This window comes from Leucopleurus acutus (assembly GCF_964270905.1).
Source record: "Leucopleurus acutus genome assembly, chromosome: 11".
Taxonomy (NCBI): domain Eukaryota; kingdom Metazoa; phylum Chordata; class Mammalia; order Artiodactyla; family Delphinidae; genus Leucopleurus; species Leucopleurus acutus.
Window position 1 is genome coordinate 61,337,585 of NC_139152.1, and position 15,874 is coordinate 61,353,458.

The window sequence follows — 15,874 nt, forward strand, 5'->3', positions numbered from 1 at the left end:
CTACTGTCGCTGTGTTCATTATGTTGTTTATGGTCTCCTCTGTCATTGGTATGTGTAAAACCTCAAGACCAAACTTGAGGGTTTATTTAGGATTTTCTGTTTGCCCTTTGGGTTTTTCATTTTGTTTAGTACTGTTTCTCCATTTACACCTGATCTTGGGTGGCTTCGGCCTGCAGCGGCTTGAAGGAGGGTTTCGGTTCCCGGCCAGTGATTGAGGTCGGGACACAGCAATGAGAGTACCAAATCCTAGCCACTAGACCAGCGGTCAGTGACAAGGCCCTAGCCCTATCGCTTTAAAGAAAAAGAATTCCCACAAAGACGGAAAGTAGTGAAACAAATAAAGTATTTCTTAGGAGAAAAAAGAAGTACAGTACATGTGGATAGACACACGGGCGGGCTCAGAATCGCACCCTCCCTCATGGCAATTTGAATCACTTTTATGGGGCATTTCTTCCAGGTTTCCTTTGGCCAATCATTTTGATTTGCCTGGTTCAAAGTCTGTATTTGGTATAGCTCAGGATTTTCCCATGTGTGCATGCGCAGCTCTTAGCGAAGATGGATTCTACCGAAGAGGCCTAAGGGTAGGTTTGGCAACTTGGCATCACTCCCCTTTGGACCTCCAGGGAGCCTTTCTGCACGCATGTAGTCGGGGAGGTCTCCTGACTTTGAAAATGAAGGATATGTGGTCTCTTATCTCCTATCTGGGCAGGGCCCAGCTTCAGCTCTCAATTGTCCTGTTATTCTGGCCTGGGAGTATGGAAATCTATTTGCCCTGAGGGCCCATCTGTCTCCTGCCTCACACCCAAATCAGCTTTGTGATATTTAAAACTTTTACTGATGTCAAATGGAGGAAAAGAACAGGAAAAAAAACAACACCTTTCCTTGTTGAAAAGTGGGACATTTCCAGGAAGAAAAAGTTTCCACTTGGTTCCTAAAATCAGCAAAAGCTACAAATAGAAATAGACGTGTCTTTTCCGTAAATATTAGTAAAAAGGGCTTAGCCATCTAAACAGGTGAGCTTGATTTCTCATCTGCCAGAAACCCAATTTGAATCCAGTCTATTTTGTAACTGAGTTTTACGTTGTATCTGATTCATGGCTGAAATTTTGGAATGGGAGCTATGAGGTCTGTGTTTGTAGGTGTGTTATAGATGTGTGGCATTACCGATATTAATTTGTAAAAGAGCTCTGCTTGATTGACTTAAAGGAAATTAAGTGCTTATATAAATGCTCAAAATATAAAACTGGCCAGAATAAATTTTGGGTTCATGTGATCTAGGAAATATTCAGTATTGAATTAATATCTAGTATTAAAGTTAGCTTGAGCTTGTTGGTTTGATTAATACAGACCTATCTTTAGGGTTATCAACATTAAGTATAATACTTTTATTGTACCCAGGTTTACTAGAAATCAAATAAGACCTTATTATTCCTGTTACAAAGTTTGTCAGCAAGAAAAAGAACAATACGACAAAGGTTTTAAGTAAATAGAGGTAAATGAGGTAAAAGTTTTAGGTGAACTCTATAGGAATAATTATGTTTTGGGAATGTCTATGTATAATAGTTTCTCCAGATTTTTGTAACTTTAAGTTAAAAGAGAGGTCATTGACTATCTGGGTCATTTCAAATAGGACAAAATATTAGAACATAAGTTTATCAATCAGGAAATGCTGGTATGACAGTTTACAATTACTTGCATCTTGGTTTTCACTAGAGATTAAGGTTTTAAGGTTAAGAATTATGAGGGAAACATTTCAGTATGAAAAATGTAGGATGTTTGTCTTCAGCAAAGAAGGAATGAGGAATTGAGACAGGAGGGAAGAGGACAGAGCACAACCTTTGGAAGAATGACATAGCCCGAGAACATGACATAAACTGATTAGAAACAAATGGGTCCAAGATGGCGGACAAGTTGACTTCCACGAGACCTTGAGCCTCAGTTTGGCTCATTGTAACACATCAGCGAGCTAAATGATACACCCACAGGCACCATGACAGTTCTAAGCCTGACCCTAAAGGTCATAAAGTGAGCATTTCTGGAAATCCCCACCCCTTCCCCAAAATAGCTGGAATATTCCTCCCGCACATTAGCCTATGAAATTACCCACCCCTATAAAAACTGACAACTCCATACCCTGGTGCCTTTCTCCCCTTCTGTGGTGGCCCACACTCTGTCTGTGGAGTGTGTTTCTCTCTAAATAAATCCACTTCTTACCTATCACTTTGTTTCTCACTGAATTCTTTTTGCAACGAGACATCAAGAACCTGATGTTTCATTAAGTCCTGAAACCAGGTGTGTGATCTCAGTTGGAAGATTGGGTTTTGGCTGGACTCGAGTCCTGGCCGCTTGGGTTCAAGTTCCAGTCTGGGTTCAAGTTCCAGTCTGACGTGCATGGTTTCAGCATGACAATATATTTTGTTAAAGGGAAAAAGGCGGTTCTGTCCTAGAGCTGGTTGTTTCTAAATGGAGAAGAAAGGAACAGATGAATAAGGATACAGAAAGTTGTGGAACGCTTGTGGAGGAGGAACGCTGAAAGAGTTTTGTGCATTGTCAGGATTGGCTAAGGTAACACTGAACTTAAGAAATAGAATTTTAAAGGTAAAGTGGTACAAAACCTGAATTTGGTTCTCTAAGAGGACAAAGGTTTCTTGAAATATTGAACTTATGGTAACTGAGTTTCTTTAAGTGATCTGTATTTGCCATTGAGATCTTTTATTATCACTGGTTAAAATTTTTGATATTTTTGACAAGCTTCCCGAAGATCAAATTCTAAATGAAGCTCACTTGACCTCTAGTTAACTTTTGAGATTTTCCAAAGGGTCCCTGGAACACTTCAAATTATTTGGATTCTTTCAATCTCAGTGAGAGGAATATTAAACTAACTAGGCTTACTTGGTATGTTAAATTACGTGGGAAGCACTGTCAAATAAATGGTGATAAAACGTCTTAGATTATATCATGGGTAAACACTTAATATACGCATTCTGGAAATTATATGGAACTTCTAAAGTCCTGGAATATCCTGGTAAATGATATCACTAATACTTTTAGTAATTATCTTAAACTGTGTCACAGCAGTAACCAATTTTCTTTTCAATTGCATTGTAATCCCGGCTGGTTGATGCCAAAGCAAAAAGGCATCCCTTTAATGGTTAGAGATGATCAACTGCTATTGATGGTTTTACAGTGGCTTTTGAATGACTATAGCGATTTTGTACAGAAGCGGGGAAGAATGATGAAATCCTTTATGTTCAAGTATTTGTGCTATTACATCAGGGAAAATGAAGGGAATGAGAGTGAGAATATGTTGCTTCAAACCTAACTCCACTGACTGAGCTCATGACTTCCCCCCTTCTAAGGATCAATTAGAAAATCCTGTGTTGACATAGAGAACTGACTTGTAGTTGCCAAGGGAGGGGTGTGGAGGAGGGATAGATTTGGAGTTTGAGATTAGCAGATGCAAACTGTCATATATAGAAAGGATAAACAGGGTCCTACTGTATAGCAAAGGGAACAACAGTCAATATCCTGCAATTAACCATAATGGAAAAGAATATGAAAAAAAGTTATACATAACTGAATCACTTAGACGTACAGCAGAAATTAACACAAAATTGTAAATCAACTATACTTCAGTAAACTTAAAAAAAGAAAAAATCCCGTGTTTAGTTTCTGGGGCACAGGGACTTGGCCAGGTATCACCATCTAAGACCCAACAGGGCACCCAGTTTGGGCCAGGAGCCACTCCCAGGGCAAGGCACTTTCCATTTTGTTATCTTGCATGAGGGCTAAATGCAAATGACCAGCCAGCTGGGTTTCTCAGACTTGTTTAACTGGAAAGATTGCAACACTCATTTATAGGGAGGGTCCTCTACACCTGAAGGCCAACTGACAGCACCCACAGCTGAGCCAACTTGGAGCCCCAATGAGGGAAGAATGCCCTTATTAGAGCACTACTTATTAGTGCATCTTGGCAGGGCTTTGAAAGAGGGAACCGAAGCAAAAGAGTTTGAACAAAATTCAAGAAACTCAGCAAAAACACAAATGAAGACCTCTGAGTTTTTGGAAAGGATTTATCAGGCCTACTGACATCATCTTAATGCAGATTGTGAGGCCCCTGAAAATAAAAGAATGGTAAACTTGCCCCTTTTTGGGGGGCGCGGGGAGGGCAAAGTGCTTCAGATACTAGGAGAAATTGCAAGAATTAGATGGTGCATTTGGAATAAATCCTTCTCAGTTGGTGGATGTTGCTTTTAAAGTGTTCAGCAGGGTGAACAGAAGAAAGAAGATGCAAACAAAATGCCACTTTTTTGGCAGCTGTATTGGATTCCCAGAAGGCTAGTTACTTGAAGAGAGGTAAGCCGCTATTCGAGAAGAAACATGTGCTTCCTGTAATCAGAAAGAACATTGGAAAACAGATTGCCCTAGGCCAAAACATAAGAAAAACAGTAAAAGACTCTCAGATAGTAGAAAGAGAGGAACATGATGAACAAAGAAGCCCAGGGGCTCCCTTGGACTTGAGGCATCTAATTCCCCACAGGAGCCCCATTTAAAAACTGACAGTGGGGAATGAGCTGATTAACTTTCTGATGGACCTCACCCTGAAGCTTTCCACCAGAACAGCTTGACATCACAGTCTAAAAATAATAAAAAGACTGCTGTCAGACCTCCCTAGATGGGGACTCAAAACAGAGGAACCTGCCACACCGAGGACGGGAAAATAGACTTTACTCAAATACCCTGAACTGCAGGAAATTCCTGATAACCTGCTAGTGTTTATGGATACTTTTTCAGGATGGGTGGAAGCATATCCCACCTGGACAGAAGTCTCTGAAGTGGTTAAAGCCCTTCTAAGGGAAATTATCAGCGGATTTGGGTTGAGGCATTAAAACTACTTTCATCCTGCAGACCACAGTCAACAGGAAAAACCAAGAAAGTGAATCATACATTAAAAAGGAACATCTCTAAAATATGTCGAGACTAATTTAACCTGGTATAAGGCCTTGCCAGTCGCCCTGATACAGATCGGTGGCACCCAGAAGCAGGTTTAAATTAAGCCCCTTTGAAATATTGTATGGTAGGCCATTTCCAGGTGTCTGCCCAGGCGAGAGAATCTATAAATGCTCTAAGAGACCCAGCAGTTGCCAATTACATTAAAACTTTGGGGGGTTTCCCTGGTGGCGCAGTGGTTGAGAGTCCGCCTGCCGATGCAGGGGACACGGGTTTGTGCCCCGGTCCGGGAGGATCCCCCATGCCGCGGAGCGGCTGGGCCCGTGATCCATGGCCACTGAGCCTGCGCATCCGGAGCCTGTGCTCAGCTACGGGAGAGGCCACAACAGTGAGAAGCCCACGTACCGCAAAAAAAACAAACAAACAAACAAAAAAAAAACAAAAAAAACTTTGGGCAGTATACTAACCTCTTCATGAGTTTGCCCCCAACAGGTCTGCCAATCCAGCTGAAGTAGATGGTAGTTTCATTGTAGCTGGAGCAGAGTCAACCTACCTATTTATGTCCAAATAAATAGCACGGGAATTTAGTATATGTATTGGGAACTGGAACAAAAACTCCAAGTTCAATTACAAATTAGACAACAAAGTGCTAAGGGGTTTCATCAGGTTCAAACAGTTGTAGATAAAAGAGGCCTGACTAAAGATTCTAAGGAATATTCATCACCTCCATTCAGCAGAAAGCCAGGGAAGTCTTCATCCCTTTCCCCACAAGACTGTGGAAGGGATATTGACAGTAGGGTACTGTAATAGGGAAGAACCTTATGTATTTCAAGTTAATCACTAAAGGGATGTTGCCCGTCAGCTTGTTATACCTAAGAGTCCATCTCCCGGGGAACTCTGCCTCCCAGGTAATGAGCATTAAGCTAAAATACCTTTGTTTAGCTCACAGAAACCATCCTGACCAGGCCCACCTGTGAATCACAGCCGGAGGGAAGAAATTAACACAACTCCCCCAGAGGCTGATGGGAACCAGGAAATGCTGGTCTTCACTCCCTCCAATTTTAGTATAAAAGAAGCCTGAATTTTAATTCAGGCAAGATGGTTCTTTGGGACACGAGCCTAACATCTTGGTCTGGTGGCTTTCCAAATAAAGTCACTATTGCTTGTCCCAACAACTTGTCTCTTTTTTTTTTTCTGCGGTACGCGGACCTCTCACTGTTGTGGCCTCTCCCGTTGCGGAGCACAGGCTCCGGACGCGCAGGCTCAGCGGCCATGGCTCACGGGCCCAGCCGCTCCGCGGCCTCTTCCCAGGCCGGGACACAAACCCGTGTCCCCTGCATCAGCAGGTGGACTCTCAACAACTGGGCCACCAGTGAAGCCCAACAACTTCTCTTTTTTTTTTTTAACATCTTTATTGGGGTGTAATTGCTTTACAATGGTGTGTTAGTTTCTGCTTTATAACAAAGTGAATCAGTTATACATATGTTCCCATATCTCTTCCTTCTTGCGTCTCCCTCCCCCCCACCCTCCCTATCCCACCCCTCTAGGTGGTCACAAAGCACCGAGCTGAACTCCCGGTGCTATGCGGCTGCTTCCCACTAGCTATCTACCTTACGTTTGGTAGTGTATATATGTCCATGCCTCTCTCTTCCCTTTGTCACAGCTCACCCTTCCCCACCCCATATCCTCAAGTCCGTTCTCTAGTAGGTTTGTGTCTTTATTCCTGTCTTACCCCTAGGTTCTTCATGACATTTTCTTTTTCTTAAATTCTATATATATGTGTTAGCATACGGAAGTTGTCTTTTTCTTTCTGACTTACTTCACTCTGGATGACAGACTCTAGGTCTATCCACCTCATTACAAATAGCTCAATTTCGTTTCTTTTTATGGCTGAGTAATATTCCATTGTATATATGTGCCACATCTTCTTTATCCATTCATCTGGTGATGGGCACTTAGACAACTTGTCTCTTGATTTATTAGCCGGCCAGAGGGTGAGCAGTACAAGCTTGGACTGGGTAACATCTCTGAGCTCTTTATTTGATCTTGAGGCTGGGCAAGTATAGGACTTGCAGGCCTGAGGGATGCAGCCCAATAGATGATAACTGGCATTAGGACTGATAATATTATATCAGGACATATCAGATTTTCAGGAATTTCCAAAACACTTATATACCTATATAAATACAACGTAATCCTAGATCACGTTAGTTTAGTTTCTGTTATTTTAATTTATATAAGTGCTTTTTAAGCCAATTAGAGCTCTTCTATAAATTAATCTTAGCAATACCATCCAGTGGTAGATATATATCTCACATCTACTGTCTCTATAAACACACATGAACATACAGACAGGTGCAAAGACCTTATAGACTTGTTCTGAAATTTCAGCCATGAGATAGGTACAATCATGTAAAGCTCATTAGTTATAAAAGTTGAATCTAAGTTTTTCTGGTAGATGGAGTAAGTTAAGGTTACCTGGTTAAAGCCTTTCAATATATATCTGTGGAGAAGCACTTAAAAGGTTTTTCTATTTGCCCAAGTTTCAAATTACCTTTTCCCCTTTTGTTTTCCTTCTAACAAGAATTACTTCCTTTAAGTTTATAGAATATTTATATCTCAAAGCACAGGGAAGGAATGCAAGTTCCTCCAAGAAGGACTTTGGTTTCCCAAGGCTAATATTTACAGACCTCTGAGGGATGGGGGGGGGGGGTGGGATTGGTAAAGGAATAAGTGAACTTTGAACTGTCTCCAAAACTGCATTTCTAGTTTTACAAGGAGTTTAGAGATAAGGAATTAAGAGCAACTGTCTTTAAGCAATTGGGTTGTAACTTAAATGACACCAGAGGTTGATCCACCCAAAATCCTTTTATGAGGGTTTTAAATAGTTCTTCTTTCTCTCTGGGGACGTGGTTTCACTTTAGCTTACAGGAGGAGGCTTAAAAAAAAAATCCCTTTAGGCTCTGAATATCAGTTTCCAATTTGGCCAAATTTCTGATCATAAAGTTATTAAATCCTTTCAAAGAAAAATACCGTATGCTAACACATATATAGAATCTAAAAAAAAAAAAAGGTTCTGATGAACTTAGGGGTAGGAGAGGAATAAAGGCAGATTCCTAGAGAATGGACTTGAGGACACGGGGAGGGGGAAGGGTAAGCTGGGACGAAGTGAGAGTAACATTGACATATATACTCTATCAAATGTAAGATAGATAGCCAGTGGGAAGAAACTGCATAGCACAGGGAGATCAGCTCGGTGCTTTTCCACCACCGAGAGGGGTGGGATAAGGAGGGTGGGAGGGAGATGCAAGAGGGAGGGGATATGGGGATATACATATGCATACAGCTGATTCACTTTGTTATACAACAGAAACTAGCACAACATTGTAAAACAATTATACTCCAATGAAGATGTTAAAAAAATAAAGTTATTAAATCTTTTCAAATATCTTGCCAGGTTTCAGCTGGAACAGACAATAAATATTTCTGGCAGTATTAAATAACTCCATGGACCCAAAAGGCATCTTAGTGTGCAAGTTACCGCCTTCCCAAGATCTAGAGTCACTCCCATAGATAGCTAAAGAACCAATAGCCTGCTTGTCCCAGGCAGGCAGAACGCCAAGCCAAGCTCTTAGGACACAAAACTAGACAAGTAAGAATGCAATAGTTGTCCCTGCGAGAGGAAGCATCAATAACCAATGGGTCTGAATTTGGAAAGAAAGGGACAACGTGAAATTTTACTTTTCTGTCTCAGCTGAGCATGACAGAGATTCAGGAGATTGTGGTAAGAATTCTCACCCTTCAACTGGCTTCTGCCAGTTTTTCCAGGAATCCCCTCTACAGACTGGTTTCTTATTCATTTTAATTTTAACTTCCCTTGGCTATTTAAGAAGATAGCATAGCACTTTCCTAGGGAATCCTTTGGAGTCTTGGAGTCCCATCAGTTCTGGAAGGGGCCTAAAAGGGGGCATACCTTTAGGGGTGGATTATGAAGGCATTTGAATTGATGTTGACAAATCATCATAGGCCCCTGAAGGGCAACCTCTTTTCCAGTGTCCCAGTTGATTACAACTAAAACAACAGTCCCTAGGCCAGTGTTTTAATTCAGGGCTCCTAGGAATGTGCCCTGTGGGGGGCCAGGTATTTTAGTTGCTTGACCTTGAAGCTGTTGTACCTGTAGAGCTAATGGTTTGGTGAGCTTTTACTTATGATCTCCTGTCTTTAAATCTTTGTCTTCTGCAACAATCTTTTTTTCCTCCCCCATGAAGCTATTTTGGAATTTTGAAGCCTTTTGGATTCCTCTGTGTACTAATTAAAATAGGTATCCCATTCTGCTTGCTTAATTTGGGAACCCTTACTTTCAAGTGCACTTTTTAAATGATCTTGTCTAATCTGAATGTTCTGTCTTGGACATTGTAAACTAGGTTGTAACTCCCCAAGAGCTGGCAGCAATTTGGTAGGACCTGGGCTGAAAATGGAGATTAACCCACATCTCTGTCCAGCCGCCAAACTGTTTGACCCCCAACCTCATGGTTACCAAGCCAAATTCTTGGAGCTTCCACGACAAATAGTTCTTACCTATAAAATAGGTAGGTGTGCCGTAAGGTAGTGCACTTAACTCTGGATTTTAAGGAACCCATTTTTGATTTATTTAGTTAGTTAAACTTTTGGATCTCTCAGCATCAAACTAACATCTAAAAAGTGTGCTGCTGAGTTGGAAATTGTGTGATGTTTCACAGTGTACCTTCTCGCACAGAAATTTTTTAGAGGTTGGCCGGTGACGTAGTGTCAATCTAACCCATTCTGTGACCAACTTACCCTAACACAGGAGTTTTCAGGTTAAGTGGTGAGTGCTGTAACAGTTGTTAAATGCTCAATGCATGCCAACCATTTTTGCAGCTTTTTGTGACTCTCAAGTTTCTCCCATTATCAACTAGACTTTGCTGGACTTAGTCCAGTTCAAGTGGGACCCAGTCCAACCTCAGACTCAGTTTGGTTTTTAAGTTGGACCCAGTCAACTCTGGCCAGTAACCACCATGGAATCTGGGGATTGGGAGACAAAACCAAGGTCAGAGTTTCCAACCAAATAGGGAATTGCAGAAAGCCAGTTAGATGGGGAGCTCCATGCAAAGAGAGTGGAGCTTAAAACCAAAAGGAACTTACCAATGGCCCTCGAAAATAACAGGAAAGACAGTGAACTCAAAGGTTGTATGGGGTACCACACCTGTGTTTCTCTTTGTTCCTAAATGCCATCAGAAGATAACTTTGGATCCCACTGTCACTGCCACCAAATCTGTTAAGTAACAAAAATTCAACTGAGTAAATGTGAAGGTCTAACTGGCTTAATCCAAGAATTCATGAATTGGGCAGCAACCCATCTAACAGAGAAGCTCAGAGGAGCTGTACAAAATGGAAAGCTCATCTTCTTTTGGCTGATGGAAAAGGGGCTTTGTGGCAGATGACTTCATTGGCACTGACCAGAAAATTCCAGACTGAGCAATTAAGAGTACATTTCTGGGGGAGGTTCTAACTGCAATTAGGTTAGGTATTAAGTCTTCGTGAGCTCAACATAAGTGACTCCATTTTGGGCCTGTGGTTTCTTTTTTTAACAATTACACAGATCCCATGGTTCTCTGAAATAAAAATTTCAGTTTATTTTCTAATTATAAAAGATAGTATATGCTTATTGTAAAAACCCAAAAAATGTAAACACAGAAAGGAATAAAAAAGTGCCACTATTCAGAGATAAACCCTGAAAACAAATCTTTCTTAACACACACATACTTTTCAAGGAGATCATGGTGAAGACCCAAGATAAGAAAAGGAAAGACTTGGCAAAGTTGTGAGCCTGTTGAAACAGCAAAAGTTCCTGTTGTTCTGAGCAAATGACTTCTTTGGGCTTTTGTTGTGGGAATGTAGTATGAATTAAGAAGTTTGAGGGTTGTAGCTTTGAGGAGCTAAATTGCTCTGCATAATCATGTAAAAATTGGTCTCAGTAATAGCAGACTCCATTTTGCTTATTTTTGGAAGTTAGAGAAAAGTAATTAGTTTATTTCATCACCAAGATAATATTGCACATTCTTGGGAGTTGTACATGTACAATGTGGTTTGCTCAAGCAACCACAAAACATCACTGAATTTCCTTGCTTGCAAGTTCTCACCTCTCTTGTTCTTGTGTTCAAAACCCAGGCAATCTAGTTCAGAGACCCAGAACAAGATGGAAAGCAGGCTTCAGGCCTGGTTACCAACTCAAGCTGGAGGAAGGTCTAACTGTTGATTGTCACTCCCTTGATCAAGGTTGCCTCTGAACCCCACACAAGGAGATGCTTACCCTAGGTCAATATAATGGAAAGGAATGCTGGTATAAATTAGGCAGCCTGGACATATTGAAATTATAATATATGAGTACCTTGTGAGGTGATTTTCTGTGCATGTGTGTGGCAACAATAATTCCACCTTAGGTTTCTGTAATGTTTATTTTTTAAGAGTTGCCATTAGATATTAATACCTCCCCCACCCCATTCCATTCTCCATATCTCTTGATTTTCTAAAACACTGGTGTTTTCTAAAACCAGATTACACCCCACCTATAGCCCTATAGCTAAAAATCTCTCCTGTAACTTCCCAGCAGCTTTGTGATAAAATCCAAATCACTGGCAGAATCCAGAAGTCCTCCTTAATCTGAGTCTTACAGCTCTTCCTGATTGGCATAAAAGCACCATTTGGATTCTAAATTCCATGAGGCCAGGTACCGTGTTTCCTACCAGACATAAGCAATACTTGAAGTCATCTTTATAGAGAGAGTGTGAACTGGCTCTTCTCTATTCTTGCCATGACATCATGTTTCCAACTTCACAACTAGAAATCCAGTTCCTATCCCCCCAATTTCCTTCATCTCTCCATCCCTTTTTCATTTGATCAAAACCAACCCAGCTCAGTGAAGACCTCACTGCTATATGTAGGAAGCCATCTCTACTTTTCCCAGAATGGGTTAAGCATCCTCACCTGTGAGTCCTTAGCCCTTGTTCTCCTCTACCCTGGTCTTCAACTCTCCCCGTCTTTGTCACCACCAGCTCACAGCTCTTACCACTGTGGGCTTGTTGAAGGCAGTGACTATGTTTTTATCTTGTATTACTAACTTGAATACACAGAGCACGAATTTAGTTGTGTTGAAATAATATGTTAGCTAGTTCATTTGATCCTCCCAAACCCTCTCTGATTAAGAAGGTATAACAGAAAAGGTCCTCTTAGTCTCTTTCAGTGAACAGGCAGCTGAGGATTAGAGAGTTGGATAATTCATCCGAAGTTTTACAGCTAGTTAGCAACAGAGCTTAAACTGAAATCTGAAATTGAGACCAGTATTCTTTGTACTGTTCTCTCTTTGCCCCCCTCTTTCTCATGGGCACGCTCTGTCACCCCCTTCCACACACATATATTACACACATGCATCTGTGGGGAGGGGAGAGTTACCCCCTTACCCTCTTGATTCTTTTTGGCTGGTCATATAACTAAAATGGCAAAAAGCAGATTAAGAGGAGAAAATCAAGTTTAACATGTACATATGGGGAATTCACATAAGCATGAGAAATTACAAAGGTAGTAAGGCAAGATGAGGTATATATGTCCTGGACCAAGGAGAAAGGAGGTGGAGGTTTGGGACTTCTAGGGGAAGTAGATAATCCACAAGAAGATGGAAAGAGTTAATGCTTGGTAGACAAGTGTTTGCTGGGACATCTAGAGATAGTGGGACTCAAAGAAGACTGACCCACCAGGCCTTGCCAGGTTCTTTCCTGTCTACCACACCTAGTTTATATTATACTATAGTTAGCTATGGTGATAGCCCCTTCTTGCAGCGGGCCTTCTATCTTATCTTAGTGGCAACAATAATTCCACCTTAAGTTTCTGTAATGTTTCTTTACTTTTTTTTTTTTTTGCATCTTTATTGGAGTATAATTGCTTTACAATGGTGTGTTAGTTTCTGCTTTATAACAAAGTGAATCAGTTATACATATACATATGTCCCCATATCTCTTTTCTCTTGTGTCTCCCTATCCCACCCTCCCTATCCCACCCCTCCAGGCGGTCACAAAGCACCAAGCTGATCTCCCTGTGCTATGGGGCTGCTTCCCACTAGCTATCTACCTTACGTTTGGTAGTGTATATATGTCCATGCCACTTTCTCACTTTGTCACAGCTTACCCTTCCCCCTCCCCATATCCTCAAGTCCATTCTCTAGTAGGTCTGTGTCTTTATTTCTGTCTTACCCCTAGGTTCTTCATGACATTTTTTTTCTTAAATTCCATATATATGTGTTAGCATACGGTATTTATCTTTCTCTCTTTACTTTTTAAGAGTTGCCATTAGATATTAATACCTCCCCCTTTTTTAAAATTTCATTTCCCATCTTCAAGCAGTTTGGTTTGTGTGTGTGTGTGTTTTATCTATCTATCTATCTATTTATTTATGGCTGTGTTGGGTCTTCGTTTCTGTGCGAGGGCTTTCTCTAGTTGCTGCGAGCGGGGTCCACTCTTCATCGCCGTGCGCGGGCCTCTCACTGTCGCGGCCTCTCTTGCTGCGGAGCACAGGCTCCAGAAGCGCAGGCTCGGTAGCTGTGGCTCACGGGCCCAGACGCTCCACGGTATGTGGGATCCTCCCAGACCAGGGCCCGAACCCGTGTCCCCTGCACCGGCAGGCAGACTCTCAACCACTGCGCCACCAGGGAAGCCCTAAGCTATTAACTTCTGATTGGAGTATTTTCAGGGTTTGCATAGCAGTATTGAACTCTTCTTCCATTACTGCAGAGATTCCTTTTTCCAATTCATAATCTTTAAAGCTTGGCAATAAGACCCTCAGTGCTGAAAAGACATTGGGACTGGGATACGCAGCAGATTCCCTGTGATTCCTCGGCAAGCATGTTTATGTGGCACAACTTTATGAACAAAGGAACTCATGTTTGTAATTTGGCTGGCATTTAGGGTGGAGTATTTGGTGACAGAAGGAGACTGGTATCCAAATCCACATGGTCCTGACCATTTAGTCAGGAACCCTTTATACCTTTGGTTGTCACATAAAATAAAAAGACTAGAGTGGTTTACAGACAAGGTTAGAATGGAAGCTGTAATTCCCAGGGGTATTCCATGACTTTTGCCAGTGGTGCTGTAGTGTCCAAACGCCTCCATTCTCCATGCGCTCCTGTCGACATGTGAGAGTGAAACAGATTGCAAAATAGCTGATATAGGAGGTCGGTTGTCTGGTTTTGGCAGCTGTAAAGCTTATTTCTGTCACCTAACCAAAGTAAGTCCAGATTTTTGATCCACCCGTATATAGTTTGTGGTTTGGGGCAGCTTGATCATGGGGGCAGCTGCAATATCCTGACTTGTACAAGGGTGACCTCTGAGACATCCGGAACATGTGGTGATTTGGCAGACATTTGTTCCCAAAATGGTGGTGCTAGAGTCATTTACAATTTCCTTGAGAGGTTTAAAGATGTCACCTATGGAATCAAACCACAGAATTTGATTTGCAATATTGTCCTGGTATGTCACCCAAGAAAGGTCCAGTGTCATGTTTGCTTTTAATGCAAAGGGAAAATTTTTCACCTATTTATCTGGGTAAGGGACAGTCTGTGGGCTTCTACAGATTTTTTTCTGGGGCCCAAATGACTCACTAAAAGAAGATGCAGAGGGCTTCCCTGGTGGTGCAGTGGTTGAGAGTCCGCCTGCCGTTGCAGGGGACACGGGTTCGTGCCCCGGTCCGGGAAGATCCCACATGCCGTGGAGCGGCTGGGCCCGTGAGCCATGGCCGCTGAGCCTGCGCATCCGGAGCCTGTGCTCCACAACGGGAGAGGCCACAACAGTGAGAGGCCCGCGTATCGCAAAAAAAAGAAGATACAGAGTGATGATTTTCTTGTCATGGATATCATACCCTGCCGCTCATCCATCTTACGTACTTAGCCCACCACATCCACATCAGCAGGAACCCAGACTCGGTCAGGCTCTTTTGCATTATCCACATGTTGACATAATCAACACTCAGGCTGAGTTAGCGTGGCCAGGGTTTGGTAAATTAGCATAAGGGGGTAAGGGAGGGTTAGTAAGAACAAAACACAGGTTGAAAACGAGCCCAGAGTGGAGACTTAGAGGAGAAATAAGATAGAGACAAGTGCTCTCCAGCTAGCCTTCTAATAAATGATTAATAAATGCAGAGAAAGGATTTGTTAATAAGAAAAAGTGTTTTGTTTTTTTAATGTGTGTGTATAGGGAGTCTTAAAAGTGGGGAAAGGGAGATAGGTGAAAGTGAGGCTTCTTGATCTGTGATCTTGGGAAAAGCTGTCTACTTCATGATGCTGGCTGCTTCTGGGCCTGGGAATTGGCCCTGGAAATCTTTCAAAATCACCTGGGGGATCTGTCTCCCACTTGTCTTGAGAGGGATGTTCTGGGCCTATGTTGGCATGGCTTGCGTGGATCCAGGAGGATTTTCCTTTTGACGACAGTGTAGGTGGTTGGCAGTACCTCATTAGGTCCTTCCCAGGGAGGTGACAGCACATGTTTTCTTCTAAAGACCTTGATGTACACTTGGTCTCCTGGTCGAAAGGATGGCGAGGCTTATCAGTTGATGGAAGCCAAGCCCCTTTTACCTTCTTCATGTACATTTGTTGTTGTATCTAGCTAGTCATATCATCAGGTTGTTCACCTAAGTTCCCATAATCTTCACTTAACCCAGAAATGGAAGGTTTAGAAATACCAATGGACATTGGGTATCCAAAGACCATTTTGAAAGGGGTCAGTCCATGTCTCCTATTTGGAGTATTCTGGATCTTTATAAGGGCCAAGCGCAAAGCTTCTGGCCATTTAAGTCCAGTTTCTTGACAGATCTTTCCTAAAGTTTTTTTATGTCTAGATTTTTTACGTTCCACTTTCCCTGA